Source organism: Peromyscus leucopus, chromosome 11 (genome assembly GCF_004664715.2).
Source record: "Peromyscus leucopus breed LL Stock chromosome 11, UCI_PerLeu_2.1, whole genome shotgun sequence".
NCBI lineage: Eukaryota > Metazoa > Chordata > Mammalia > Rodentia > Cricetidae > Peromyscus > Peromyscus leucopus.
This window is the reverse complement of record NC_051072.1, coordinates 1,763,754-1,790,950: the sequence shown is the minus strand read 5'-3', so window position 1 is coordinate 1,790,950 and position 27,197 is coordinate 1,763,754. Positions and strand designations below refer to the sequence as shown.

The 27,197-nt window shown below is 45.6% G+C and overlaps 1 protein-coding gene and 1 non-coding gene across 2 annotated transcripts in view; one reads left to right on the top strand and one right to left on the bottom strand.

The window, feature by feature from the left end:
• Positions 1–7,021: 7,021 nt before the first annotated feature.
• Positions 7,022–7,091, bottom strand: LOC114701849. The gene has a single exon (XR_003735886.1). It is a non-coding gene; the product is annotated as a small nucleolar RNA SNORD123 (small nucleolar RNA).
• A 2,662-nt stretch (positions 7,092–9,753) lies between these two features.
• Sema5a (semaphorin 5A) overlaps positions 9,754–27,197 on the top strand; it is a 466,375-nt gene continuing 448,931 nt past the window's right edge. Inside the window, 1 exon segment of the mRNA XM_037209370.1 lies at positions 9,754–10,270. The gene's annotated coding sequence lies outside the window, so the exon portion shown is untranslated.

Genomic DNA, 27,197 nt, shown 5'->3' with positions numbered 1-27,197 from the left:
CTGAAATCACAGGTCTGGGCCTCATCCCACAGAGACTGACTCAATGTGTACGAAGACAGCCATGGCTTTTGAAGGCTGGAGAAAGTCTCCAGATACTTCTAATCAGTCCAATCGGGTAAGCTTTATCACTCTCTCTGCCAAAGAAGCACTGGAGATTAACATCAAATTCCATTGTATGCTTTTTAAAGTTTACCATGTTGAGACTTGTAGATGCTAGTTGGTATAGTAGCAAGGATGTGTGGTTTGGAGTTAGAACCAGATACTTCTGTCTTCCTTGGGTTTATGGTTTACTTCATAGAGGTCTTTTTCCCCCCTCTAAATCACACTCTCAAAATTATAAAATGATTTTGTCTGTGATGATTATATGTTGAACTTCAATGCCATAGTCACTCACTAAAGATTCCTCTTAGAGAGCTTAACGTCAACACTAATCCTACATCTGAGATGTCTGTCGTCTGTTCCAAGACCAATTTGTTACCCATCACTCTCAACAGCACCAACCTCTCCTTGGTAACTCCCATTGGCAGGGCTAGATCTTGGAATTCCGAACTCCCATGACAACGGTTCCTAGATCTCAGCTAGCGCTCCACATTCCAACCCACTGACAGCATCACCTGTTGTGCCTCTGGATGTGTAAGTGCTAGTGCATGTTGCGTGATGTTCCTAAGAGTACTTCTCACACACTTCCTCAGTGTCCCTGCTCTTGCCTGTTATCTGAGTAAATCATCTTCTGGCTGGATTCTATCATCCCCATACCTCCACCTGTACATAGTGGAGGTGTTTAGTGTTGCTGGACCGAACCCACCAGGCTGCTGATGGAGTTCATCTAGAGATAAAGACAATGAGTATCACTGGATCCGTGGAGACTCCAGGATGGCTCCCCAGGAAGTGCATTTTCCTGATGTGCATCGTGTTTATTCTGTAGTTCCTGCTCTCTTTTCTAACATTCATACCTGCTCGCTGCTCCCCATGAAAGTTTTGCTCATGCCATGTGAGGGAAACGGAAGTCCTCAGAGAATCAGATCTCTACGTGCATCGATAAAGATTCAATCCCCACCTCAGCTTGGTAATTCTATGAGGACCCTGCTCCCTCCAAACACAAACCCTATGGCCTCTTAGCTCAGCAAGGCCTTTGTCCTGGGATTACCTTGTTTTCCTACATACTTTGACCCTGTCCGTAGAAGCATGTCAAGCAATGTAAAAACATTCTGCCAGTGACCCACTTATAAACTAGTCCTCTGTGTGCCTATCTCTCCAGCTGCTACAGACTCCTTATTTTTCTTCAGGACAAAACCACTTTAACGAGCTTCCTGCACCGACTCTCTGTGCTTCCTTTCTTCCCATTAACCCTCTTTATTGAATTAGGAAATCTTTTGAGGATTCAGAAAAGGGCACTAATCTAATGAGCGTCCACCAAAGCTGCCCTGTTTGATCTTAACATTTTCAATATCTGCACTATTTCTCATTTTTATATTAATGGAAAAACAAGATCACATCTAAAATTGGTGGCCTTTGTTTACCTTTGTTTACAATCTCTCTTCTCTTTAGAACTAGAAGTCACAAGTTTAGCATTCATCATGTCTGGGCCACTTAACTATGGTGCATTTATCCATAAATTATTCAGGTAAGTTATTTGGGATTAGTTTTTATTAATAAACAGACAGTAGTTTCCATGTCCCCTTTGCCCAATGGAATGTGCATTTTCAACATTGTAGGAGTCCCCAAAATGCCTTCCCAAGAGATTATAACAACTCACTTCCAGAGTCGTTTTTGCCAATATCTGATGTCAGCTTATATTGCCAGACTTCTTAATTGTGGCCAGTCTGACTGATATTGAATGGCCCCTTATTTTAGTTGGCTTTTGTGATTTGGGGAAGGGGTTGCATGATACTATTATGCCTGTTAGCAATTGAATGCCTGTTACATTTGTACATTTTTACATGGCTTAATTCTTTTCCAGTGGGTTGATTGGAGATTGGGAGCATACACTGCCTACCACCTTTTGTTATTTGTGTGCTCTGAAAGTTCCCTAGAGCCAGGGCTTGCTTTTAAGTTGTGTATCCTTGCCTGGAAGTTCTAAACTTTACTGTGGTTTACTGCATTGATTTTTCTTTATGGCTAGTCTTTGTGTCTTATTCTAAGAAGTGCTTCCCTAGCCAGAGGTCATATGGATAGCTGCTTATGTGTTTTCGTAAGTATTTTTAATGTTTTGTTTTAATTTTTGCTTTAATCTACGTTGAAGCTCTTTGAAAGGATGGCTTGAGGGAAACGACTCAGTCAATATTTCTACATCTGGAGAGTCAGTCGCCTTAGACTCTGGCGTTGAGTCCCTCCTCTCCCCTGCAAGCTACAGCCACCTTTGTTTAAAAGCCTAGCTTGGCCACTCATGGATTCTCTGCTATATTGTTCTCTTTGTTGACCCCTGGACCCATATTTCAGTATCTTACCTTATTTAACTGTATAAACACTATTGAATAGCTTGTACTGACCTTAGTCATCTTCCATAGAAATTCCCTTCTTTATGGAATTTCACTCTGGCTTTGCTTAATAATTATAGGTCTTAAGTTTCATAGAAAAGGTTGACTGAGATATTCAGTATTTTATGAAATGATGAACGCAGAGATTGTTCAGCATACAACATACCAGCTGGCTGTTACATTGGTTCATTCAGGCCATGTTGAGGCTTTCTAAGCTCACTTGTGGTGGAAGTCTTTCAAACTGCTCTCATAAGCCTAATAATCTGTCCATTCCTGGAAGTGCTCTTACTGAAGATCAGTGTGTCATCTCCAGTTAAAAATTCACACTACTCTTTAAAACCATCATTTCAGTGTCGAAGAGAAGCATCCACAGGAAAGATCCTTCTCTTAACTCTTTTGCCATTTATAAAGTAAGAATTAATGGTGAATTGAAAATGTCTTCCTTTCTTCCACAGACTACACAGAAGGACCCGGTCCCAGGTGTTCCCCGACCTTCTCTTGGGAACGTATTAAGTGGTTATACATTGATTTGAATTCAAGTTTTTCTAGGAAAGTATGTAGGTTGCCAGAGGTTTTCCTGTTGTGTTAGTCTGTCTTAAACAACAAAACAAAACAGATTTTAATACATTGTATCTTTGCAATCTATTAACCTTTATAGTCTAGTCCACTAATGGAATACTAAGGACCACATATCCATCTTGCTCTGTTCTTTTTCTGACTTTTAGAGCCACATACTGAGCCTGATTCAGTTTTTTTTTTTTAACGTGTCTATAGCTACCTTTTTCTGTGATGCTCCAGCTGCACCATAGAAATTTCATGTGCTCGTGTTTCGCCTAAATAGAATGTTGGTGGAACTCTGGAAGGTAAGCTCGCTGTAATGAATTCTTAGATGGCAATGAGGAAGCTGTTGGAACCAGGAGGGAAGGAATCCTTGTTAAAAGGGGACAAAGGTTTTGGCTGAATTGTGTCTCTGTCTTAAAGCTTTGTGGACTGCAGAATGTAAGGACAGCAATGAACCACCCGGTGGTATTGGTCTACTGCTATGAAGGAGCTTCATAATCCCCAACAGGGCAGGCTATGGCGCTCCTGTTCTTCTTCCTTCAAAGAGGGTTGGCTATGGCACCTGTGTTCTTAGAGTGCAGCTGAATGCCTGCAGTGTTCTGCGGTGAGCTTGCTAACGTCAGGAAAGTCAGAACAGAGGATGGAGGGGAGGCCTGGGGCTAACGTTTAGGGATACGTTTCAGACTTGCTGGCGCCCTCTCTCCAGATCTGCATCCGGCATTCCCAGATCCAAAGCTGAGCAGATGGATGAAACGCAACAGGAAGTAACTCAAGGGTTTGTGTTAGTTGCCTTTTTTTTTTTTTTTTTTGCCATAGTGGCCAAACCTGAGAGAAGTTTTAAAGAGGGAAGATTTTGCTCCAAGTTTGAGAGGTTTCTACTTCTCAATCTGGGGAGGACAAGGTGGGATAGCTCACACCATGCTGTCTGGGGAGGACAAGGCAGGGTGGCTCACACCATGCTGTCTGGGGAGACTCTGAGTTTGTTTTCTGTGATAAACACCATGATCAAAAGGAAACTGGGGTGGAAGTGTTTCTTTCCTCTGACATTTCTAGTTCCTCGTGCAGGGAAGTGAGAGCAGGAACTCAAGGCATGAACCTGGAGGCAGATACTTAAGCAGAGACCGTGAAGGAGTACTGCGTACTGACTTGCTAGTTCTCTGGCTTCTGCTCAGCGACCTTTCTTATATAGTGCAGGATCACCTGCTTAGGGATGATACCACCCACAGTGGGCTGTGCCCTTCTGTCTTACTCATTCATCAAGAAAATACCTCACACACATGCCACAGGCTAATCTGAGGGAGGCAGTTCTTCAACTGAGGTGTCCTTTTCCCAGGCAACTCTAGTGTTTGTCCAGCTGACAATAGACACTAGCCAGTATAGTGGGTCTTTCTCCCTTAGTTCATTGTCCTCGGAAATTCCCCCCAGACACACCCACAGGTCGACTTTGTTAACTCACCCCCACCCCATCTCTTCTCAGTACAGTTAAGTCAACAATCAAGGTTAAGAACACTGAGCTGCTAGGGGCCCCAGGATTTAAGATTCCTTTTCCCTATCATCTTGGCTCCTAGCTTATATCTGGTTTCAGGTTAAGATAGTGCCTGTAATTCAGCCACCACATTAAGTTCTGAGCAGAATCAGGTAGGAGAGGAAAAAAAAAATCACATCTGTGAGTTTACATCTGCACAGATCCTCACCCAGGGTTCACCTTGTCCCCAATTCAATAGCAAGGCTTCATTCAGCTGCATGTATTTTTTGTTTGTTTGTTTGTTTGTTTTTAAAAAACCAAGTATTTTGCAATTCAAATAAAACCAGTCCTATATCATTAAAGACATTGTTTGTTAGGGGATGATGCAGTTTGAGGAGCAATGACTGCTGTCAGGATTAGATGAGGTGTTGGTATTTGGAATGAGAGAAACTGACATGCTCAATTAAGGCAGTAATAGTGGGTATGGGAAGGAATGTCATAAATAAATTTTGACAAAGGGCTACAAGATCCCAACAGCCTTTATTCCTCTTAATTTGCTTGGGAAGACATGCCCCCTTTGGTTTAATTCTACAAATATCCCTTTTATTGTATCCAAGGTCATTATGCTAAATTCAGTTGGTAAATATTGAAATAAACCAGGACAGAGAAATTTGTGCTTCAAAATCTAAATATATGTTTAAAATATATTTCTGAAACTATTTGTCCCCTCAAAGCCCAATTTCTCAAAGACATGAGAATGTAGAAGACATTAACTAATAAGTCAAAATATCTTTCTAAAGTAAGTACAGCCACTCTTTGCTTATAAACACTCAAGACATATGAGTCTGGATGTCAGAAAATAACTCCAAGGAAACTAAAATGATGCTTTATCTTCGTGCCAGAAACCATCTGCCTTTCCTGTAGATATTGCAAAAATCATTTAAACTTAGCATTTTTCCTCTCCCCATACCATGCTTCTAAAAGACAACTTGAACTGCTTCGAGGGCACCAGCTTCATCTTAAGGAAATTGGGTTGCCAGAAAACATATCTAGAAACCCAGCCACAATAAACAAAATACTTGTAGTTTTCTAGAATGCTTTGATTTCTGGAAATATAGCAGAAGTAAATTCCGACGCCCTACTGAACACTTGAAGTATCATTGAACATGTCAAGGCACACATAACCGTTGAAGATGAAGTCCACCCCCATCCAGAAAGCAAACACATTTTCCTGAGGGTATGTCTGGTACATCCTGAAGTTACTTACTGCTGTGGCCCATACACTTAACCAGGCGGCTGAACATGACTATGAGGTGAAAGAACGCCCTGCTGAGTGTGGGTTGAATTTGAGAGGTCATAAGTAAGCAGAACTCACTTGGGGTGGGTGGAGGCAGGTCACTCTGTGTCACATTAGGAATAACCAGGGACAAAATCCATGGTCACATCCTTCTGATTAGCCTTAGGAAACCAAGGTAGATCCTAGGTAGAAATTAGACTGTGGAGGGGGCAATGCTGGAGGGTCCCCACACACCCTAGCAGAGTGGAACAGCTGGAACTTTACCTTAAGGACCAAGAATCTTGGTATCATAATCTTTAATGCTCCTTCGTGTGTGTGTGTGTGTGTGTGTGTGTGTGTGTGTGTGTGTGTGTGTGTGTGTGTATGTATTTGTGTGTGATGACAGCTTCCAGGGATGTCTAGTCTCCTTAACTTCACTCAGGGCATGGTCACTGAAGGGGAGAGAGCTTTCTTGGGGCAAAGGAAGCCTTAAGGGGCTTTAGTGAAGGCCAAGAGACTAGAGAAGGCATTGAAAGTTCTCTCAACCTCTCCAGTACAAGAGCCTTCATCTGTGAAGACATCCACAGGTGGCCATCATGGTGTAATCTGTAACTACAACTGTGGGTCTTCTGAATACTACAACATAAGTAAAGCGGGAGCAGCGCTGAGCAATTCCACAGTGACATCGAGCTTCGCTTCTTTGCACAGTGTTCAGCTGTGTTAAAATGGATAGGATTAGCAGGCAATGGCGGTGTAGGCCTTTAGTCTCCCAGCACTTGGGAGGCAGAGGCAGGCAGATCTCTGAGTTGGAGGCCAGCATGGACTACAGAGTGAGTTCCAGGACATCCAGGGCTACACAGAGAAACCCTGTCAAAAACAAACAAAAAAGTACAGGATCAGGCAGACAATCTTGGAAATCAGGGTGAAAATTTTTCAAATGGTTACTGTAATATCTACCGGGCTCATCTATACAAGAAAACATGATTCCAGGCATTTTTTTTTAAAAAAATACAATTTAGTAGTCTTGTTACATTTCAAAGTCCCCAGTTAGGGAGCCTTGCTGGGAGAGCCGACTGAGGTCCAGAGCTGTGTCTTCATGTCTCCCAGGCCGTGATCTCTTCAGCTCCTCCCTGCTCCATTCTCCGGCTGAAATCAGGCCCTGGGAGGGAATGTAGAGATAACACAGAATTGTTGCATTAGTTCAAAATCACGTGCTGCTTCGTGTTTCTGACCAGAGTCTGAGGTGAATCAGGAAATGGATGGCATGTTTCAGGTCACATGAATCAGTGCCCCAGAAGTCATCATTTTCACCAACTCTTTTGTTCACACCTTTTCTCAATCTTGACCTGTACACAAGGCTCACCTGACACAGTTGAGTGTGTGTGTGTGAGAGAGAGAGAGAGAGAGAGAGAGAGAGAGAGAGAGAGAGAGAGAGGAGAGAGAGAGAGGTTTCATCGCGATGACAACAGAATGCCCTTGGTGAAATAGGAATCACGTTTAGTTTTACAATCTGATGATTCAGGTACCTTAACAAGAAAGGCTTTTCTAAAAGAAAAAATCAAATTTTAGTAGGAAAAGGAAATTCTTATATACACTTTAAAACAATTTCATTTCAGAGTGCCTCCTTGGTGCCGAGCCCCGGATATTTCACGTTGAACAGCTTTCTTCCTCCTTTATTGCTTGTAACTAACATTCCAGGTGAGCTGCGTCAGGTTGCACTAGGAAACATTCAGCTCAGAAAAGTTCACAAACTTTCTGTAAGTCAGTGACAGAAATCATCCTCAATTCAGAGCTATTTCCCTTTAAACCAAGAAAGCCTTCTCCATGCGAATCCGGTTTCTGCTCTTGGCTTATTAGAGATTCCTAATTCATTATCACTAATGAGTTTTAACGACGGTGCAGTGTCGTTCTCTAAACAGCAAAGCCGAACCCGTTTCCTGCCTCGGTGACAGAGTCACCTCATTTAGAGGGTGAGATTCTGTGTGACCATTCCCATGGTGCACAGGGTTTAAGCCTCCAAGTGAAGAGTGAGTCTCTTTGCCTGCTTGTGAGTTTATATAAGATGGGGTCTCCCTAGGTGACCCCAAGCTGGCCTTAAACTCTCAATCATTCTACCTCAGCCGCCAGAGTGCTGGGTACACGGGCATGATGCACCTCACTTTTTTATTTCTTAAAAAAATAATTTTTAAAAAAGTGCTAATTGTCTTTGACAGTAGCATCGAGGGGTAAGGATAAGAATTAAGCAAACACATTTGAGTCTCACCCTGTTAGGTTCCACCCGCCCACCTGAAGGCTATTGGATTCAAGGGTAAGACTGAGGTCCTCCACTGCCAGACCTTGGCCCTTGGCAGGCCTCCTCCCAAGAGCCTCTCAGGCTGTTGTGCCACGTAGGCTAGGGAAGGGGAATGTTGGGAATGGCGCCAGTTCCCACCCACTTCTGAAGCAGCAGGGAGAAGCAGAGGAAACCCATTAACTTTTCTCTCCAAGACCCAGAAACCAGGAGCTGCCCTGGAGAGCTAGAAGCCAGCCGAACAACCGCGAGGGGATGCTTCCCAAAGAAGCCCCAGAAGACATCCAAGTGGGGTCTTTAGTACCCTCCGGGCCCACAGTTCCGGACACTGTACACTCTGGGGTTGGCATAGGCTCCCAAGGATGCTTTCAAACATAGTTTCATTTCATTCGTTCATTTGAAAGGTGACAGAAACGACAAATTGGTGGCAATTTGTGCTTCTGTTGTCCTTCTCTTGAATCTCTGTGGTCCCGGAAGAGCCGGGACACATCCCAGCTATTATCAGGTCTCTGCTTAGCACAATGGCACCCTTACAGACACTCTGAACTGCCCCTCATCCCCAGCACATTTTCAACCTGCCCATTACCAGGGTGTGAATGTGGCCCAAAGGGACATCCTTAGGTCCTGCAGCTAAGAGTCACTGATGAGGTTCCTTAATGCCAAAAATCCTGAAGCCACCAACAAGACCCAAGATGGGGGGGGGGGGGAGAGGGACCAGACCGAAGACGCTGTCGCCCCATCCTATGTGAGGGAAGGGGTCACAGGTGGCTACAGGGTTAGGAACCCATGTTTCCTGTAACTTTCCCATCCAACAATCCCACATGTTGTTTAAAACCCCGGGAGTTGATCACTTCCTTAGAAGGAGAACTGAGCAACGCAACGCGTCAATAAAACTGCCCTGCCAAGGAGATTTACTTTTTGTTCCAATATAAACTTTTTGCCCGATGCTCACTCAGTAAGGCTCAAATATCCTTGCAGAAGTGAAAATTAGCTCAGCTGGCTCTGTCCATGAAGAAACTCTTTCCTAATGCCACCAGGGCCACTTGGGGGACATCTTAAGAGCTCAGTTTCCCTGGATGGCAGATTGGTTCATTTGTCTGATCTAACCCCGTCATGTAAGCCCGAATTAGCTGAGAGGCTCGTGGGCCTAACTCGCTTGCAAGAATCCGCAGAGAGCCCCTCGCCCCCCTCCCCAGCCTTCTCAGGATGACACGGAAGAACTCAAGAACTGAATCATAAACTCCTACCCTCTCCCCACCCGTGATCCGCCGAGGGGCGCGCACATACCTGGAGCCTAGGCCGGCCAAGGAGAAGCGCCACGTCTCTGGTTTGCATCGAGCTGCCTCCAGCCCTTTATACAGCCCAGCCCGCAAAGTAGCCACGTCGGAGCGACAGGACAGGGGGCGGGTAGCCCCAGAAGGCCTCTGCGAGACGAGAAAGAGGGTCTCTAAAAAGTCACCACTTGGGTGAACTTGCCCTCGGGAGGCCCTAATGGGACTCGTGGGGTGTGGTGACAGCCCCCCGGGAGTGTGCAGGGGTCCCATCTCGGGAAGAGGCGGGTCCAGAGGAGGGGCTTGGGGAGGTCAGGGGCGGGTGGGGCGCTCAGCTTGCACCCGGGAGGGGCGGAGAAGGGGAGGTGCGGCGGTGGGGGCGTGGCAGGGGCGGGGCGAGGCGGCCTTGTGCTCCCCGCCCCGAGCTCCCGGCCCGCGCACCCAGCGCGGCTCTACTCGCCGGGAAGGCGGCGCCGGCGGTGGCTGCTCACGCTGTGCCCACTCCCCGGCGCTGCGCTCCCGTCGCGGGTGGGCTCCTCAACCACTGGCCGGCCGCAGTCCCTGCCGAGAGGTGGCCTCTGCATCCCATCTTCTCACTGCTGGGGCGCCCCAGCACGTGTGCGACCCTTCTTTGGGGTGTTCGCACGCGCGGCTACCAAGCAGAGGGCACCCAACTTTGCCACCTTGCGGGTCGCCCTCGCTCAGCGGGAGCCTGCTCGCTCAGCTGCGCAACTGAGGACTCCGTGCTCCTGGCGGCGGAGCTGGTCCCCAGCCTGGCGCGCTGTGAGCGGAGGAGAGCTCTGGAGAAGTGGTGGGGAGCAGTGGCGGCTGCTGCCTCGACTTCCCTTGCAGCGCGCTGAAGAGGACCCTGGGAGCCGCTCCAGGCCCCAGGCGCTGGATGACTGGCAGGAGGAACGCTCCCCTCATCTGGTGAGCTCGCTCCCCGCCGCGTCCCTGGGTGTCGTGACTGAGACCCTGCGCGGGTGAACTAGACCTGGGGCAGCACTGGTCTGTCTGTGGGTGGTGTAGGTCTTGGTTAGGGTCACTCTGCTGGCACCTGGGTGGGGACAGCCTGGCAGCCGCGCGAGTAGGAAAAGGACCACCATCAGTGCGGAGGCGGTCTCAGTGGAGGTAGTGCAAGGGCTGGAAGTTTGTGTCCTAGCCTTTGCCCGGATCCGATCGTGCATTGGAAAGGAGCTGGAGTGTCCGGGGGTGCGACCCAACAGTGAGAGAGCCTGCACCTCGCTCTGCCAGCACCTCTCAGGTACGCGTGGAGGTCTGTGTGCGCACTCCGCGCGAAAGCCAGGCTCTCATGGTGGGAGCTGCAACCAGGTCTGGCAGTCGGAATCGCCTACCTCCCAGCCCTGTGGGCTCGGGGACATTTTTCTGCTCTAGGTTTAGGGGCTTTGCGGTGTTTGCGAGAATCTGGGGATAGTGGGACTGGGGCTCAACTCCGCCAGGCTGTTTCGTTGAGATAGACTAAGGCAGGGGTGGTGAGGCCTGGGGATCCGCCAGCCGGGTGAGCTCCACTCGCGGAGCCCCTGTGCGCTGGCAGCTCCTCCGCATGCGTTTCGTACCCGGACTCAGGGTCTGGGGCCAGGCGAAGATCAGGACTCAGGATGTTCGGAGCAACTGTTGGGGGTAGGGATTGGTCCCCCGCGATCGTCCCTGGTAAGGAGCCTTGCGCGCTTAGGTCCTAGTTCCCCTGGCTTTGGCGGGAAGCGCTTTCACCTCATCTTTCTGTTGTTTGTACCTGGATGCGGTTGCCTGGAGTTGGGCTTTAACTTTCCTGCGCCCGCGGCGTCCTGGAGATCCCCGGCAGGGGGCGCCAAGAGCGAGCTTTCGGAGAAGGCCAGAGGATGCCACCAAGCATGTTGGTATCTCTGTCCTGGGCAAGAGGGTAGGGATAAAAAAATGTACTAGGCAGTGGTAAAACGCAGATTTTGCAGTAGTTTCACCTTGAAAGGCGAAGGGCGGAGGAAGTTGTTCTGTTACAATAGAGAGCTTTCGGCCTAGTTAGGAGAAGCGACAGAAAAGTTGGACGGAAGCCCTCTAACTAGAAAGGTCTCCTCGAAGACCAACTCCTCTGTCTCTGCACATCTTTCTCCTTTACAACTGGATTTGACTAGAAGGCAATTGAAATTGCGTGAAAATACCAGAGTTATGTGTAATACAGAGAGGTTCGGTTCCTGAGGAGCACACTGGTTAAAACGCCGGGTGTTTAAATGATTGCAGCTTATTTATTTATATTTATTTTAAAATAGCTGTGTGTCCAGGCTTATCTGGAAGGGCCCTGACATAATGGCCAAGTTTGTGAAGAGCAGACGTGTTATTAATTACAGAGTTAGTCTTTTAAAAGGAGGCACAGAAAGACAAAACTAGATTTTGAAGCAAACGTTCTTTTAATACCCAATTAGGATTGTTGAATTGATTGCTGATTAATACCACTTTTCACTTTTTGAGAGAAGGTGAAGCTCATCTTGGGAGCAAGCAGTCCACAGTCCCACTTAAGGCTCAAGTCTTAAGCAGACACCTTCTGTTGTAGATCTCTGAAGCAACTTGTCTCTGCTGTGTTTACTCCGAAAGGAGTGTGCATTTCTTTCTGCCCACTCAAATTTCTTCAGCATGCTTGATTTACATGCATGAAAAAGCAGTTCTAAGTGTAGTTGTTTGAAGCACAGATTTGCTTTCCCTTGAGTTTGTTTATTGTAAAAGCTTTTGAGACAATGGCTCACCCAAGATGCTGACTGTAGTCACAATGTGTGATCCTACAACCGTGGAGTCCATGAACTGGTATCCGCTTTTGTATGTCTTTAGTCAACACATACTTTCCCTCACAGAGGGAGGATGGATGATGCTCATTATTTTATGCCTTTTAAGATGTTGCTGGCTCTTTGGGTTGTCTTAATGGCAAACAGCTGCAGGATCCCTGCTGAGCGCAAAGACTTTGGTCTTCTGGGTGGGAAAGCCTGTCTTTGACCAGAGAAGTGTTTGAGGTGTTCAGAATCTGGTGAAAATAAACTGGCATTTGTCCCTGTTTGTGTCTGTCTCAAGTGACTTCCTAGCCATGTCTGCAGAGAATGAAACAGAGAAATGTAGAGTGCAGAGTAAAACTACTGAGATGAATATAATCGTTTCTTGCAAGTTTAACATATGGACCACCTCAAGTCCTCCTCACTGTCAGTTTCTCATAGGATATTGTTCTCTATCCTCACTTTAGCCTCTTGCTGAGGGCTTCTTGCTCAAGATAGATGCCAGTTTCTCAGGGACTGTATCAATTGCTTCTCATGCCAGAGAAGGCTTAACTAGCTGAACCATTGCAAAGTTTCAATGAACTGGATGATGATTTTTAAGGGCTCTGCATGTCCTTTTAATCCCCAAGTCACTGAAATAGAGGCTTTCCACTGATAAAATACAGGAAGGTGGAGGAGGGTTGGACGGGACTTTGCTAAGAGTCCAGCCAAGGGCACAAGACACTCCATGGGATAAAGGAGTGAGCATGGACTCCAGAGTTTTGCAGATCAGAATCTGACCCCCAGGAAGAGGCTTACGTTACAGAACATGTGGTGTGCAATACAGAATAAATCCATTCATTTGCATTAAGTTCTAGCTAAGTAGCCGATTGTTGATGTAGAATATGTACAGCCATTCAAGAAAAGCATTTCCACTTTTTATAATAAATCCTCTATAATTCTTGCTTCTAAAATTGTACCAAATTAGTATTATAAAATGTATCTGAAGTTGTTGCTATAGTTACTCAGACAAATTGCTTAGGATATAATTATAATACCAAGGTGACAAGTTTTTGTGTGTAATGTTCAATAATGTTGAAAACATAAATTACAGTGTCTAACAAATTGAATTACAATACAGTATCTACCAGGGAAGCTTCTCCATTTCTGCCCACCTGCACCTGCTTGCAAATTTATATTCTGCAAAGTTAACTTTTCTGGAATCCCCAGATGAGCATATGTCATTTTGTAAGCTGTTTATAGTGTCTTTGGTGCTGTTGTCGGTAACAGAGAGATTTTCACAGATGCTCCCTGCATCTTTTTTAGTTTAAGATTTAAGTCTAGTTGAAAATTACTATGTTTTCAAACCTCTACTACCCTGAAGACATGATCAACTATAGGTAGGGCATTCTGCTGTTTTTAATTCCCACTCATTAGTAGCATCACAGAGATGGGTATCCACCAGCTCTTTAGGATGTAGTTTGAAGAAGCATCTGGTATACATGTAAATACAGCACTTATTTTTTTTTTGACTATTTACATTTTTTATTACTTTGTTTGTGAGTGAATACGTGTGGCACGAGAGAGAGAGAGAGAGAGAGAGAGAGAGAGAGAGAGAGAGAGAGAGAGAGAGAGGAGTGTGTTTTGCACATGACCTGGTAAAAGTATGAAAGTCATATGACAGCTTATGGGAGTTGGGAGTTGATTTTTGTTCTTCCACCATGTATCTGAGGATCAAATTTGGGTCATTTGATTTGGTAGCAGTACCATTTCAGGTACTGGTTTTTCAAGTACAGAAAAATCTATTTCTGATAGAAAGAAAGAGAGAAAATAAAATCGACTTATGACACATAGAGTTCTGACTCTCAGTAAGTCTGTCTAAAATTCTGTTTGGTTCAGAGGTTAAAGAAGGAAGAACACAGCAAACAAAAAGCTTGACCCACGAGAAGATACTGAATTCTAAGTAATTTATTTTAGCACACAGATACTGACATAATTAATTGGTGCCTTGTGGAAGCTCCTAGCAATAGGAAATCTGGCCTCCATTTCACATGCAGGGTAGTTTGAAGTCACACAACTGCAAAGAGGAAGCTGTGCTTCACCTGGGGTGTGCCACGGAAACGGGATCAGTGCAGCAGTGGACTCCAACAGTCAGAACACTGCCCAGAGTATGGCTGTCATCGTCTTCTCTTTCCTTCCATTTTTGGTCCCCAAATTTATGGTTATTTGACAAGACCAAAGATGAGCACACGTATTCCCCTTCCTGAGCTCTCAAATGTTTCCTCACATGCTCACAATTGCACGTGGAAAAGTAAGTCACTCCGTTACTCCTTTTTCTTTGCACGTTTTAGGACTGGCTTTCTGATTAACAACAAATGAGTCACTATTTCAAAAGAGAGCCCCTTTGTTAAAGGATGGATTTCTGTTGTGTTTGGTCATGAACCCACCTGTCTTTAATCGCTCAGTCTTTCATTCCTTTTTTGTCTCTGCGTTTCTGTGGAATTGGCTGACCTGGAGTTCAAGCCAAGTGACGAGGAAGCACACAGCGGAACAATTTTACTTTGTGTTGCATTTTTATGTACATTTGAGAGTAAATCCCATTACTGCAGTGGGTAATTCAATTACAGATATAGATGATAAATAACCAGTCAAGTGATATTATCAGCAGCCGGCACCATCGGAGAAATAATACTGTATTTGCTGAGATGTGAGATTAAAAAAAAAAGAAGTTGTAGGCAGGTGACAGCAAGCGTTGCACAAGGACAACTTGGTCACAGGCAGCAGAGGCCCTCTTGTCTGGTTCTCGTTCACCCAGTGTCTGGCCATGATGCATGATACAGCCATGGAAAGAAAAACAGTCAACGGCAATAAGGAGAAGTCTGCTAAGCAGTTTCTTCTGCCTTGCCTGCATGCGCCCAAGTGGTTAGCGCATCACTAAAACTTCTGTTCTGATTCACAGGAGAGATGTGCTTCATAAACTCCACCCAAACACAGTTCCATACAGAGAAAATCTCCTCCTGTAAAAATAGGCAGACAGACAGAAAAACCGGAGCTGCTTTGTGTCTGGAAGAGGGTTCCCAAAGCTGTTTGTACCACGGAGGATGCCTAGGGAAGTTTGCAGTGTGGCATCCTGAAGCCAAATGGATTTTAGAAACAGAACTGACTTCTGAATTTATTTTAGAGAGCTAATATTTAAATTTTCTGTACCGACTGTAATGTGAAGGTAGTTGTAACTAGTGGCATACAGTGAAAGTAAATTAAGAAAAAAAATTGCCCTAGGTGTTAAACTTCTTTGGTCTAGCCAATGCTACAATTCAGTCAACATTTGTTCTGCTTGGCCTAAATGTATCAGCCAAACAAGATTTGCTTTTAAACTGTCTTGTCACTTACACCCTTATGTGTTCTAGCTCTGTGCTTGACTTTAGGGGAATTCCTAGAGGTCCATAGTTTAGGGAAGCAACTTTCGTGATTGAGAAATGGAGTAGGAGACGTTTCTACCTTTAATTTTGGGTTTGCTGGCAACATTGTGGACCCCTGAAAGAATGGTTCACCTGCTATGATGGAGAGAGGTGGTGAGGAAATGCCTGGCTAGAGAGTCTGGCAATGGGTGTCATCGGTGGGAGCAGGAATGGCAGCACCACTGTCTCTGCGTGGCTCATGGAGGAGGTAGGTGCAAGGGTTCAGCAGAGTGGTTGAACCATCCAGGCAGACTTGGAGATGGCCAAGAGCCATGCTGGGTAAGAACCCCACATTCATCTTGGTTGTGTACAGAGCTAATCTCCCCCCAAAATGGCGAGGGAGATGAAGATGGGAAGCCAGGGAAGACTCCCCAGCAGGAGTGGCCTGGTGGTTGTTTTCCAAGTAGGGACTCTGAAGGACAGTTCAAAACAAAATACCAGGTTGAGGTTGTGATCTGGAGAAATGCACGAGGACACAGGAAAGAGCTCCCAGAACTTGAAGTCAGCAACAGACTCATGTGGGCTTGGTTCTGTTTGCCCACTTCGAGTCCACCAACTGTCCCCCGCTGCCCCTTACATCCACAAAGGATCCAAAAGCCCGAGGTCTACGAGAAGGGCGGTGAAGGTGGAACAGGCCCTAAGACCACACGGCTCTGTGACCTGTCCCCTGTCACCGCTGGCTCTCCGGACTCCAGTCCCGCTGCCTGCTTCTAGGAGCCTGGTCTTGGGAATGCATTTTATGCATTTTCCTATGAGGCTTTCTGTCTTTAGAGCTGGCTGCCTTGAGGTCCTTACCCAAGCATTCTCTCTTCAGAAGGAGTCTCCAAATACACAGTCCAGAACACCTCCTCTCCCCTTTCCTCCCCTTAGCCTCCTTATTTTACTGTCCCACTTGATTGCGTTTTGCACTGCTCCCCCCCCATGTTATATATGTTTCTTAATATATTTCACCAATGCAGAGTGTAAACTTGTGACAGGTGAGATTACTTCATTTATAACTGTGGCCCCCAGTTCCTAGAATGGTGCCTGGCACCCACGGGGCCCCCTGGCTGCAGTGGTTCAGTAAAGGGATGGGTAAATACATTTATGTGCTACAGACTGCTGTAGAGCATCAGCCACATAGGACCTTGGCTCATTCATATATATATGCTATATATGTTTTAAACAGTAACAGGGTGATGAGAACTGTTTATATTTTTCATAGGAAGAAACATATTCTCATACATTCAAATTGATTCATGACTACAATCCTAGAATACAGCTGTGTTTGAAAGCCAGGAGCCGGGGGGACCGTGTACTCCATGTATTCTAATATATGCTAATTATACATTAGGTACTGGGTATATGAATTGATGACCTTGCTTGGCTTGGAATTAGCATAAAAATACTTCGTGTGTATTAAAACATAAAAAAGTGAAATTCCAGGATGTTACTTGCTTATTTAAAAACACTTCCCACCCACACAAAGTTCCAGGGAACAAATTGTATCCTCATTACACATTTTCACACATTATGACTTCAGAAAATTTTACAAATGTGCCAGGCTTTCTCATTTCATTCCTGAGATCAGGGCAATCAGCCTTGCCATTTAGTTGGATATATATATTTAATAAGCTAAAGCTGGTAAGTGGCTAAACATAATGTTTTATATCTGTGCATGGTCTACTGCTCAAGAATGACCCGGCTGAGCTCTTGACGTATGCTGTAGTAGGTGTGAGCCTCAAAACATGGAACTGAGTGGAAGAAGCCAGCCAAAGAAGACCACACATTGTGTGAATCCATTTATAGAAACTTCTAGAAGAGGCAAAACTATAAAGATGGAAAGTGGATAAATGGTTGCCTGGGGTTAGCAGTGAGACCTGGAAGTGGGACAAATGGGGAGGCAGGCTCTTTCCTGAGAATGGCAGTGCAATGTGGAGGTGTTCACCCACCTGTGCATTTACTCACACCCACTGACTTGTACACTTACAGTGAGTCAGTTTTATAGCATGTGACATTCCTCCGTAATATGGTTAAAATGGAAATCTGGGACATAATTTCTAAAGTTAGAGTGAATTAGACTGCCAGCAGCCTAAACACAGCTCCTGCTGAATTTACCGGGGGCTTTATTCTGGATTCCCATAATGTTTTACAGAGTCAGTGTCAAGGCTACTGGGCTCCAAGATGTCCCAAGTTTCTTTGATGCAGAGAACTTCCTTCTGGGAGTCTGTGGTCTCTGCTAGGGGTATAGGCAAACTCATGTTGTTCACACATGGGCCCATATAAGCACGTCAATCGATCAACTAAACTTAGCCAGCCTAGCTACTTTGGGAGAGACTCATGGATCCAATGGCTCTCAGGTTTATTATGCATCTTTCCTGCTGGTCCAGTTATTTTGGGTGTGTGGAGAACACAGAACCCCATGTTTCCTTAGTGTACCGGTCAGGGTCTGTAACTCACAGGCCAAAGCTTCTTCATTAAGTGAGGATGGTCAACTTTGCCTGGTTCCGGTTCACCATGCCTGCTTCCTCACTTCTGTATTCTCCTGCAGTTGCTGGCATTGCGTTGACTTCAACTGGTGGGTGAGGCAGGCAACTTGTTGTTTTCTTTTTGTTTTGGGGTCTTGCTATATAGCCCAGTAGTAGGTAACTTCCAACTAAAACTTCCAGTTTTTTTTAGAACAGAGTTTTATGCTGTTGTACATTTTCCTTTACTCCATCTATCCTTACCTCCCCCCTCCTTCCCTTTTCTCTCGTCATAGGGTCCTGGCTGTGTTGCCCAGGCTAACTCAAACTCCTGAGCTCAAGTGGGCCTCCCACGTCAATGTCCTCAGGTGAAGGGCCTCATGTCTGGCTAGAGGGCACATTTCAAAATGCTGCAAACCTGGACACCTTTTATGTTTAAGAGCTGAGGAGCCGTTTCCAGTCCTTTCTATTCTGCTTTCTGCTTTGGCACATTCTTCTTGGTTCAAGTGCAAAGCTGAAAATAGGGTATGGGCAGAAATGCCTGCTGCCTACAGTTTCCTTCCTCTTCAGTTGCTGCTTTTCGGGGGACGTGAGTGAGTTTAGTCCTCCGCTCTTGTTTATTGCCACTTCCATCTGTCTGCTGCCTTAAAATCCCCTCTGCCTCCCGCCACAAGGCTGCCCAGCTCTCCTGTGGCCATCCTGCTTTCCTGCACCCCTTGGCTTCCACATGGTGACTTTCTGTCAATGTGTTTGCTTTGGCGCAGGCAATCTGTGCTCCAAGAATACCCTGCATGGCTTTTTGGATCTGGCCACGGCTGGCCAGTGCTCTAGCTCACAGACATCTTTCCATTATTAAGGAAGCATGTTTATTTGACTCTGTGATGGTGCAGGGTAGCAGCCCTGATTCTCTTCAGCACCTCGTTTCTTCCGTTGCTACAGTTGCTGGGAAGTTGAGATGAGCTACCTGAAACTCCACTGCAATATTTTTGTAGACCTCTTAGAGTATGCTTTCTCACTGGCTTATTCTGAATCTGTCACCTCTCACATAAGTATCCTCAACCTAAGACAAATGAAGAGTAGTATTTACAGAATGGCCAAGCTTTCTATTACCGGTCTGAATTCTTGCATGGCAAGTGATAAGGATTTATTTTTGAGATTGAATTATTATTCCCTTCTTTTTGCCCATTTTGATGGTTTCAAGGGATCAGTAGATTGTTCTTTATGTAGGAACTATTTTTCTTGTTTAGTTTTGTTTTATTTCCAATGAGCGAATATTCTCTAGAATTTTAAGGGAGCTGGTTAGTCATTTCGTTAAACAGGTTGACTAATGATTATATGATCAGAGAGATTTCCGCGTTGTCAGGATGGATTTTTAAATATAGAGTAAGCAAACAATGTAGTTTTCTTTTGTTTTAAAATCTCTAGTCATTGGCTTCTTTTGGTTCTGATAGCTTGAGTTGATCACAATCATGTATTATGTGCAGTATGATGTGGAGACATTGTTCTGACCAGGGATAGCACTATTACCTTTGAAAGAGTTTACTTTTTTCTAGCCATTTACTTTTCTGGAAAGCATCCAAGCTTTCACATTAAGTATTGATCTTTGGATACTAGCAGATGTATGGGATCCCAACCTTATTGTTGCAGGCTGAAACACCAGGAAGGACTCTGGATATCACTTCCTAGCTTGAAAGTTAATGACTTCATTCTCTTGTATCTGTAGACACCTTCACTTTTTTTCTAAAGTCTGTGACTGGATTAAGCTGGGGATGCAGCTCTGTTGGCAGACTGTTTTCCTAGCATGCACAATGCACCAGGATTCTATCAGCAGCACAGCACAAACTGAGGGTGTGGTGGTGGCACACGCCTGTAATTCTAGCATTTGAGATGTGAGGCCAGAAGTTTCTTGGCTGGATAGCAAGTTGGAGGCCAGCCTGGGCTATAGGAGATCCTGTCATATCCTGACACATGAGATCCTGCTCATGTGTCACCAAAGAAAAAGTCTTAACTCTGAGCTAAGCGTTAAGGGTAGACCTTTGCTCAAAGTTTGTTTCCAATTCCTGCACAGAATATAGAAATGAAGTTTTCTAGGGAATGAGCTTAGGTGTCAGAGGTTGATGACATACCCTTCTTATCATTGTGATGAGGTGGCCATCACTGTCCACTCTTCAATCTTTGTGTATGTGTGTGCATGTGGGGGGCTCAGAGGTCAACCTCAGGTGTTGTTCCTCATGACAGAACCTGATATTAGAGGCCCATCTCTACCTTTCCAGTGCCGGCCTTATATGTTAAAACCACAGACCACCACCTCCAGCTTTTTTGTATGGACTCCGTGGATTGAACTGGGGTCGGTAGGCTTGTGAAGCAAGCACTTTGACGGACTCAGCCATCTCCCCAACCCTCATTCAGTCTTTTCATTATTATGCCCCAACTTCACCAGAAAAATCAGTCTCAGACATCTTCGCTGATCCAACTATGTAGATTGTGGTTGGCCGGCTTTGCTGGCCCATTTTGTTGGGATCTATGGATCTAGGAACTGCTACAGCTGGTGTGACAAGCAAGACCTCTGTGCTCTCTTCTGTCTTGCTCCTGGGCTGCTTTCTATCAGCTCATCCTAAGTCCAATATGTGCATGACAGGAGTGCCCTGGCCATTCCATCTCACTTGCGTGCCACATGCTGGGCTGCCTGGCTGGCGAGGATGAATCTGTTTCTGGGGTCACATTCTCTTGGCTTGCTGCAGAGTGGTGGAAACCCTGTTCTTCGGCCCTGTTTGCTCATGAAAGAGAACAGTATGGCAGGGCTGTGCACACCTCTTCCCTCACTGCTTCCCCACCTCCTGCCGATCATTTTCCTTTGCTTCAGGTCACACCAGGTAGTGCTGGACTGGTGGCTGATAGGAAAGTATTCTCCTCCCTCCCTCCCTCCCCACTCCCACTTTTGTCTAGGGCACAGCTAAAAACATGGTCTCCATGATGCTTTTTGTACCTGAGGATGTCCCCCCTGAATGTAAACTGTGTGGTGGTCCTGGGGATGGGCTGGGGAGTGGAGTTCAGAGGTCTGGGAGGAGGAGGAATCGGAGCAGAGCTGTGCAAGTCCAGACAGCGTAGTTGTTGCAGTTTCCAAGTCTACTCTGAAGTCAGGCCTGGAGCCAAATTTGCTTTCCGTCTGCCAGCAGTGATGGAATTCCGCAGGTCCCATCACCAGCTTGTGAAAAGAAATCATTCAGGGAAGTGCAAGCTGGCAAGGAAGAGTCGAGGAGATTCATTCACTTGAAAGCTTACGCCTGCCTGCAAATGTTATTTAACTTGAGCAATTTCCTCCAGGCCCACCTGCTGAGTTTCCATCTCCCAGGAGGTTTATTTTGGTACATGGGAAAGCCAGTGGAGGACTCACAGCGGGGGACTTACAGGACACATCTGAGAGGCAAGACCAGCAGCATGGGCTTTTAGGGCGCCACGCTCACTACAACGTCACGGAGTCAGAGTGTGTTCCTCTGTTTTCCATTGCTATAACGTACTATCCAAGGCTGGGTAACTTAATAAAGAAAAGAGGGTTACAGTTCTAGAGGCATAAGGATGTGGCACCAGGGTGGGTTGGCACTGGTGAGGAACTCATGATGGATGGCATCATAATGGTGAGAGCAAATTAGACAGGAAGTCACAGCCATGGGAAGGACCAATAGCAACCTCTCACTATACTCCACCTCTTAAAGATCCTCCTACATTCCCACCACCACACCAGGGTTATAATGTGATCCCTTGGGTGGCCACATCATCCTGTCATAGCAGCTTCTAAATGCTTGGAGTTTAGTTCCTGCAACTGTAAGCAGGACAAGTTAAGACATCATGATGCTGTACCCCAATGATAAAAACACTCAGAAGACATTTCTTAAAGCAGTATGTACTGACTTTTTATTATTTCTTAATTTATACCCAAGGACCAAGGGTAGAGAGAAAATTGACTTATTTAGCCTTTGGAGAATGTATCCTGAATTTTTGATGGGAGGAGGCTCTTCCAAGTGTTGATAACGAAAAAGGGAAGATGTTCTTATATAGATTATAACAGAAAACATGTACTTCAGGTGCACGCAGTCATTCCCTTGATTGGTGAGTTCTGGCTGGTGGAGGGGAGCAGAAGAGACTTTGGAACATGGAAGATCTGACAGGTGTTCCTCATTTGATCGGTGTGAATCAGAATACCTTGAGAATCTTCTAGAAACCTATAGTTGTTATTGTTTTGTTTTTCCCTCATAGTGTCTAAATACCTTGTTCTTTTTTTTTCTCCTAGGAAAAGAACCATACTCTCCCAGTGGCCATATTATAGAGAAATTTAGTGGGATGAGGCTCGACTCTGTTTTGTAATTATCCATCATGTCACCCAGTACCAATGAGTCACTTTCCTTTCCTTGCTTGCTTGCTTGCTTAGTTGGCAACATGGTTAGGGGTCAATGTGAGAAGCCTTGAGAAGAACCTCCCAAATCATGGAGCTCCCCGGGCAGACAATGGTGGCTCCATTCAGTGTCGTCGCACCCAGTGTAAAATTAAATAAAGCTGGTACACACACACACACCCACCCACACACACACACTTACGTCACACACACACACACACACACACACACACGCACACACACACACTGGCTTTCTCTGTTCTCTGCTTCCCAAGCAGAAGTTGGGTTTGTTTAAAGGGGGAAAAAAAGATTGCAGCTTGGATCTTTCTAGTCGTTTGTGATCTTGTTACCTGCAGAAGAGCCAGCAAGCATCATTACCCAGCTTGGTGCCTAGTTCTGGAATATTGGCAGCCCCTCTCTCAGAATGGCTCTGCTGTGTCCTGTAAACTAAGGTTGCAAGTTCATCCTCAATCTATAAGTAAAGGGTGCCTTTAATTAGTGGTGGCAATATACACACTCTTAATGGTTTCAAGACTTACTGTTAAGTACTTTTCAAGGATCTTTTGGCATTTTGTGTTTTAATTAAAAGTATACATTCCCCGAAGGCTTAGCCTTTGGGGCCAATCTTCCTGCCTTGAGGTTTCTAGAGATGGCCCTAAATGGAAGAATTAGGGTTATGATTGGAAACATGGCAGATTGTCATTAAGAGACCTGGACAGAGGGGTAATTAGCACATTGTTCATCAGAGGGACTCCTGGGAGGCCCTCAGGGCCAAGTGTCCTTCTTGGGTTGTTCTTTAATTGCACTTTTGAATGAGCACAGAGTTGGCTACTGGGTTTAATTAAACCTGAGGGGCTAGCTTATGAAAACAAGTCCCATGCACATTAGGAAAGGCTGCTTTCTGGAGAGTCTTTAGGATTACCACGTTTATCTTTTTTTCCTCTTCTTAAACCAGCCACCAGTATTGACTTCTGTCAGCTGGCTCTTGGGCCTGATAATTGTGGCATAACCCAAACACAGTATGGTTGATGTTAAATATTTTAAAATCCTGGAGTAAAAGGAGCACCCGTGTCAGATAGATAAATCCACTTTTTGTGTCTTTGCAGATGCGTGCAAAGCTAAAAACAGAGATGCATTTATATAAAAGAGATTGGAGCACGGTTGGGAACTGGTAGAGAGCTGAAGGAATGTGTCAGTGTTTGAAACACATGTTTGACAAGCTTTGCCCTCCTGAGCAATTGGGAATTTGTTAGCAGTTTCTCCATATTAATTTAATTTAATTAAGTTAATCAGATTTATTTAACCAAAGGCACCACAGTTCAGTAGTTAGAGACCCAAGGAGTATGTTAAGTTGTATTATTTTATAGTGAATATTTCAGGTGAGTATTTTGTATCTAAGCTGCCTTAAACCCTCTGCTTACAATTATAGACATTAAATCCTAAGTTAATTATCTGTTGTTTAATTTTGACTCCTAAAGTGAGACATCTATTAAAAAATAACCTGTGGAAGATTCCCCAGTCCCCCTTAAGGAATTCTTTCTTGCATCCGGATGTGCCACCCAATTTGTAACTGGAAGCACATCTGTTGATCTCACAGTAGGTTGGAGTGTTCGGAGGGTAGCTGGGCTATTTTTATGAGGTTCAAATGTGTTCAGCGCTGGATGATTTCCAATGCTCCAAAATTAGTAACGGCATCTTAGACAACAGAGTGTCGAACACTCAGACAGTTCGGCACATTCAACATCGTTGGATGCTCAACTGAAATCCAACACAAGCATGAGAGGCTTTGTTAAAACTAATATCTAACTCCCTGGAGAAAATGCGAGGTTAACCTGCGAGTGTGGACAAAGGTCACTGAAGACTTGAAATCAGGAGCGGGACGAGGGTGTGTGCTGTGCAGGACTGGAAGCTGTACCAGCTGCCAGAAGAAGGCTGTTAGAGACACAGCCGGGACATGAGGTGATGCTACGAAGGGACATGCAGAACAGCCGAAATCTGCTTTCTTCTTCTGTCCCATGTACATGAAAGAGAGGTCAAAGGACAAGGGTGGCGGCCCCTCCAAGGCAGAAAGAACCTGGTTGTCATAGCAGCCTTTCATCTGTCGGAGAGGGAGGGGGATACTGTTACCCTCGTGAGAACATCTGTGACTCATGTGTGGCTCCCAGTCACCCCACACACACATGATCTTCTCCTTGAAAGTATCATGTGTGCATCTCTTGTGTCTAGGGACAGGCACCACCCTTACACAGATACAAAGCGCTGTCTTCTCTGCTTTATCCATTGATTCTATTTCCCCCCTTGAGTTTCTTTGTAAAGTAATTCATGGTTTTCCAAAAAATACGGGCTAATTTCAATAACTATATGCTGACAATTTCTGTTGCCTAGCTGTAAACTGGCATGACAGAAGGGTAGAGTGGAAACATTTGTGTCCGGTTTGTTGAACATTGACTGCCTCCTAGTCGATACTAACATTCCACAGAGCCCCCGAATCTGGAGGACACTCTTGAGGCTTTCCAGTTCTGTGTGCATCCAGGATGGCTTTTCTGAGCCTTCACAGAGAGATGGTGCTCTCTTCTGCTTTTAAAGAGGGGCTCACACTGTGGTCTTACTCACCAACTGAACTTGGGAGTTGCTTTTACTTGGCTAGCTCCACCGAAGACAAGGGCACAGAGGGGAGCCATCTTGCCTTCCAGGAAGCATTTCCTAGCTTTTGCTCTAGGTTGGCACTGTATCCTAAAGACAGCGTGCAGGAGCCAAGCATGGTTTTTATTCTCTCTACACCTGGTTTCCAGTGGGGAGATCCCTTGTCCTGGATCAGATGCCGTTTTCTCTACAGTGTTCCTTGAGAACATAAACTGATGTTCCAGGGTCAGTTGAACATTGTGGAGTTGCCAGGAGCCTAAGGCAGGGTCACAGAGGTAAGAGGAGGGAGGGAGAGTTAGGCGTGGGAGCAGGGAGCATAGACGGGGTCCTTACTGTCGCCTTGCCTTGGTGGGGCTTCCTCACTGGGGTAAAGTGGTGTGCAGGGAATTGGGAGCCATGGCGGAGACATGAGATTGCTGCCCCTGAGGTGGCATTCCTGAAATGTTTTCTCCCATCTGTGTATGTATGTGTTGGAGATTGAACCGAGGACCTTGTGTGTGCCATTCAGGTGCTCCATGTGCTACTCCTGAGGGACACACCAGTCCTGTTTTCTCCTTTTAACGTAAGGTCTGTCCTTTACAGTACAAGCCACCATAACAAAGGGTTGGTGGCTTTATCGCATAAGACAGCTCTGTGTTCAATGCCTGGGTCTCTGGCATTCTGCTGTCTGTCTGTCAGAGAGCACATTATATTGGATGGTGCAGTTCTCTGCATGCAGAGGTTGCCTTAAGTGGAAAAAAATGGCTTCAGGGTTACTAATTAAATCTTGAACTGTTGGCAGGCTTCTTTTCGGGGGATCACAGGGAAGTTGGGGGCTTGTTATCTCTCTGTAGTATTTCTGTCTGACTCACAGGGTCCCCAAATGCACAGCAGGTTTCTTAGTTTCTTTCAGGGGACAAAGGTCATGAATTGACTTTTGTGGCAGGATGTCCTTCCCCAGTGTGGAAATGGTCAGCAGTCAGGATAAGGAAGAAGAGGGTCTTTCCAAAAGTGTCAGAAGAGCTTCGGGACATGAACTGGAAAACGAGAGGTGCTGAAGCTCACTTCTGCCGAGTCCCTCACCACCGACGAGTGCAGCTCCCTCTGCCTACCGCCTTGCCTTTGCTGCAGCTCTTTAGCAGGGAGTCTGGGAAAACTGGAATGCTCCTCTTTAAAGTGAGTCCAGCGTGTTGGTCAAGATCCCTAACTAGTCTCCAGGCTCCAGAGAAGTGTGGGAAGCCACCTCTCGTTTTTTAAAGTGTTCTTATGAGGAGGAGAAAGGGATAAGAAACTTTTAGATAGAAAGATAGCGAAGAGGAGAAATAAACACAGGATAGCTTCGGGAGGATTTGGATCAAAATCCAGCGGCCCCTCTGCCTCTTCAAAAGAGTTTTTTATAACAATGCCAAAGGGCGGGGCAAAGGACCTCCCCCTTGCTAGATGAAAGCACACTGCACAGCCAAGTGTAGACCCTTCCAAATACCTGGTAACCATGCCTGTGGTCCAGTCATCCCCTTATGCAGCCCTGCTGGGTAGGCAAGCTCAGATTCTTGGATCCTGAGTAAGTTCTCACTAGGAAACCTCTGTGGGTCTCTGCAGAGAAGAACCATTTCTGTCTTTCTCAAGCTCTCCTTGTGTGTAGACCCCAAGGGGACATGTTGGGCTCAGTCTAGTATTCAGTGTGTCCTGCAACATGAAAGTGCCACACAGCATTTGTTTCCCAAGTAGTGAGCTCACTACGGCAGAGGTGGCAAGGCAGGTGACATCCACCCTTCCCCTCCTTTTGTGTCTATGGGAACCTGAGAGAGGGCCATTTAGGGGTAAATTTTAAATAGGGAACAGATCATTGTGAAGGAGTTCTTAACTCTTTGTTATGCAGGAGTACTGTTATTTAAGATTTATTTGTCAATTATGAATGTGTTTTAGTGTTGGATATTTAATTTATATATACATACTTATGTTCCAACTATCAATCAAATCTTATGCATCCTAGAAAGACTATGTATAAATATACTTATGATCTATTGAATGATTCATGGTCATTTAGATGGGAGTGTCTCAGTTCTCCTACCATCAGCACTAACTATGTGTACCTCACTCTCCCTTCCATTCAAGGAACACTCCCAGGCTTTTCCATTCTGTTCTTCATAGTATACGCCAAACTTAGCAAAGAGTTTGCATGTGCTGAGCACATCTGGGTGTGCTCACCTC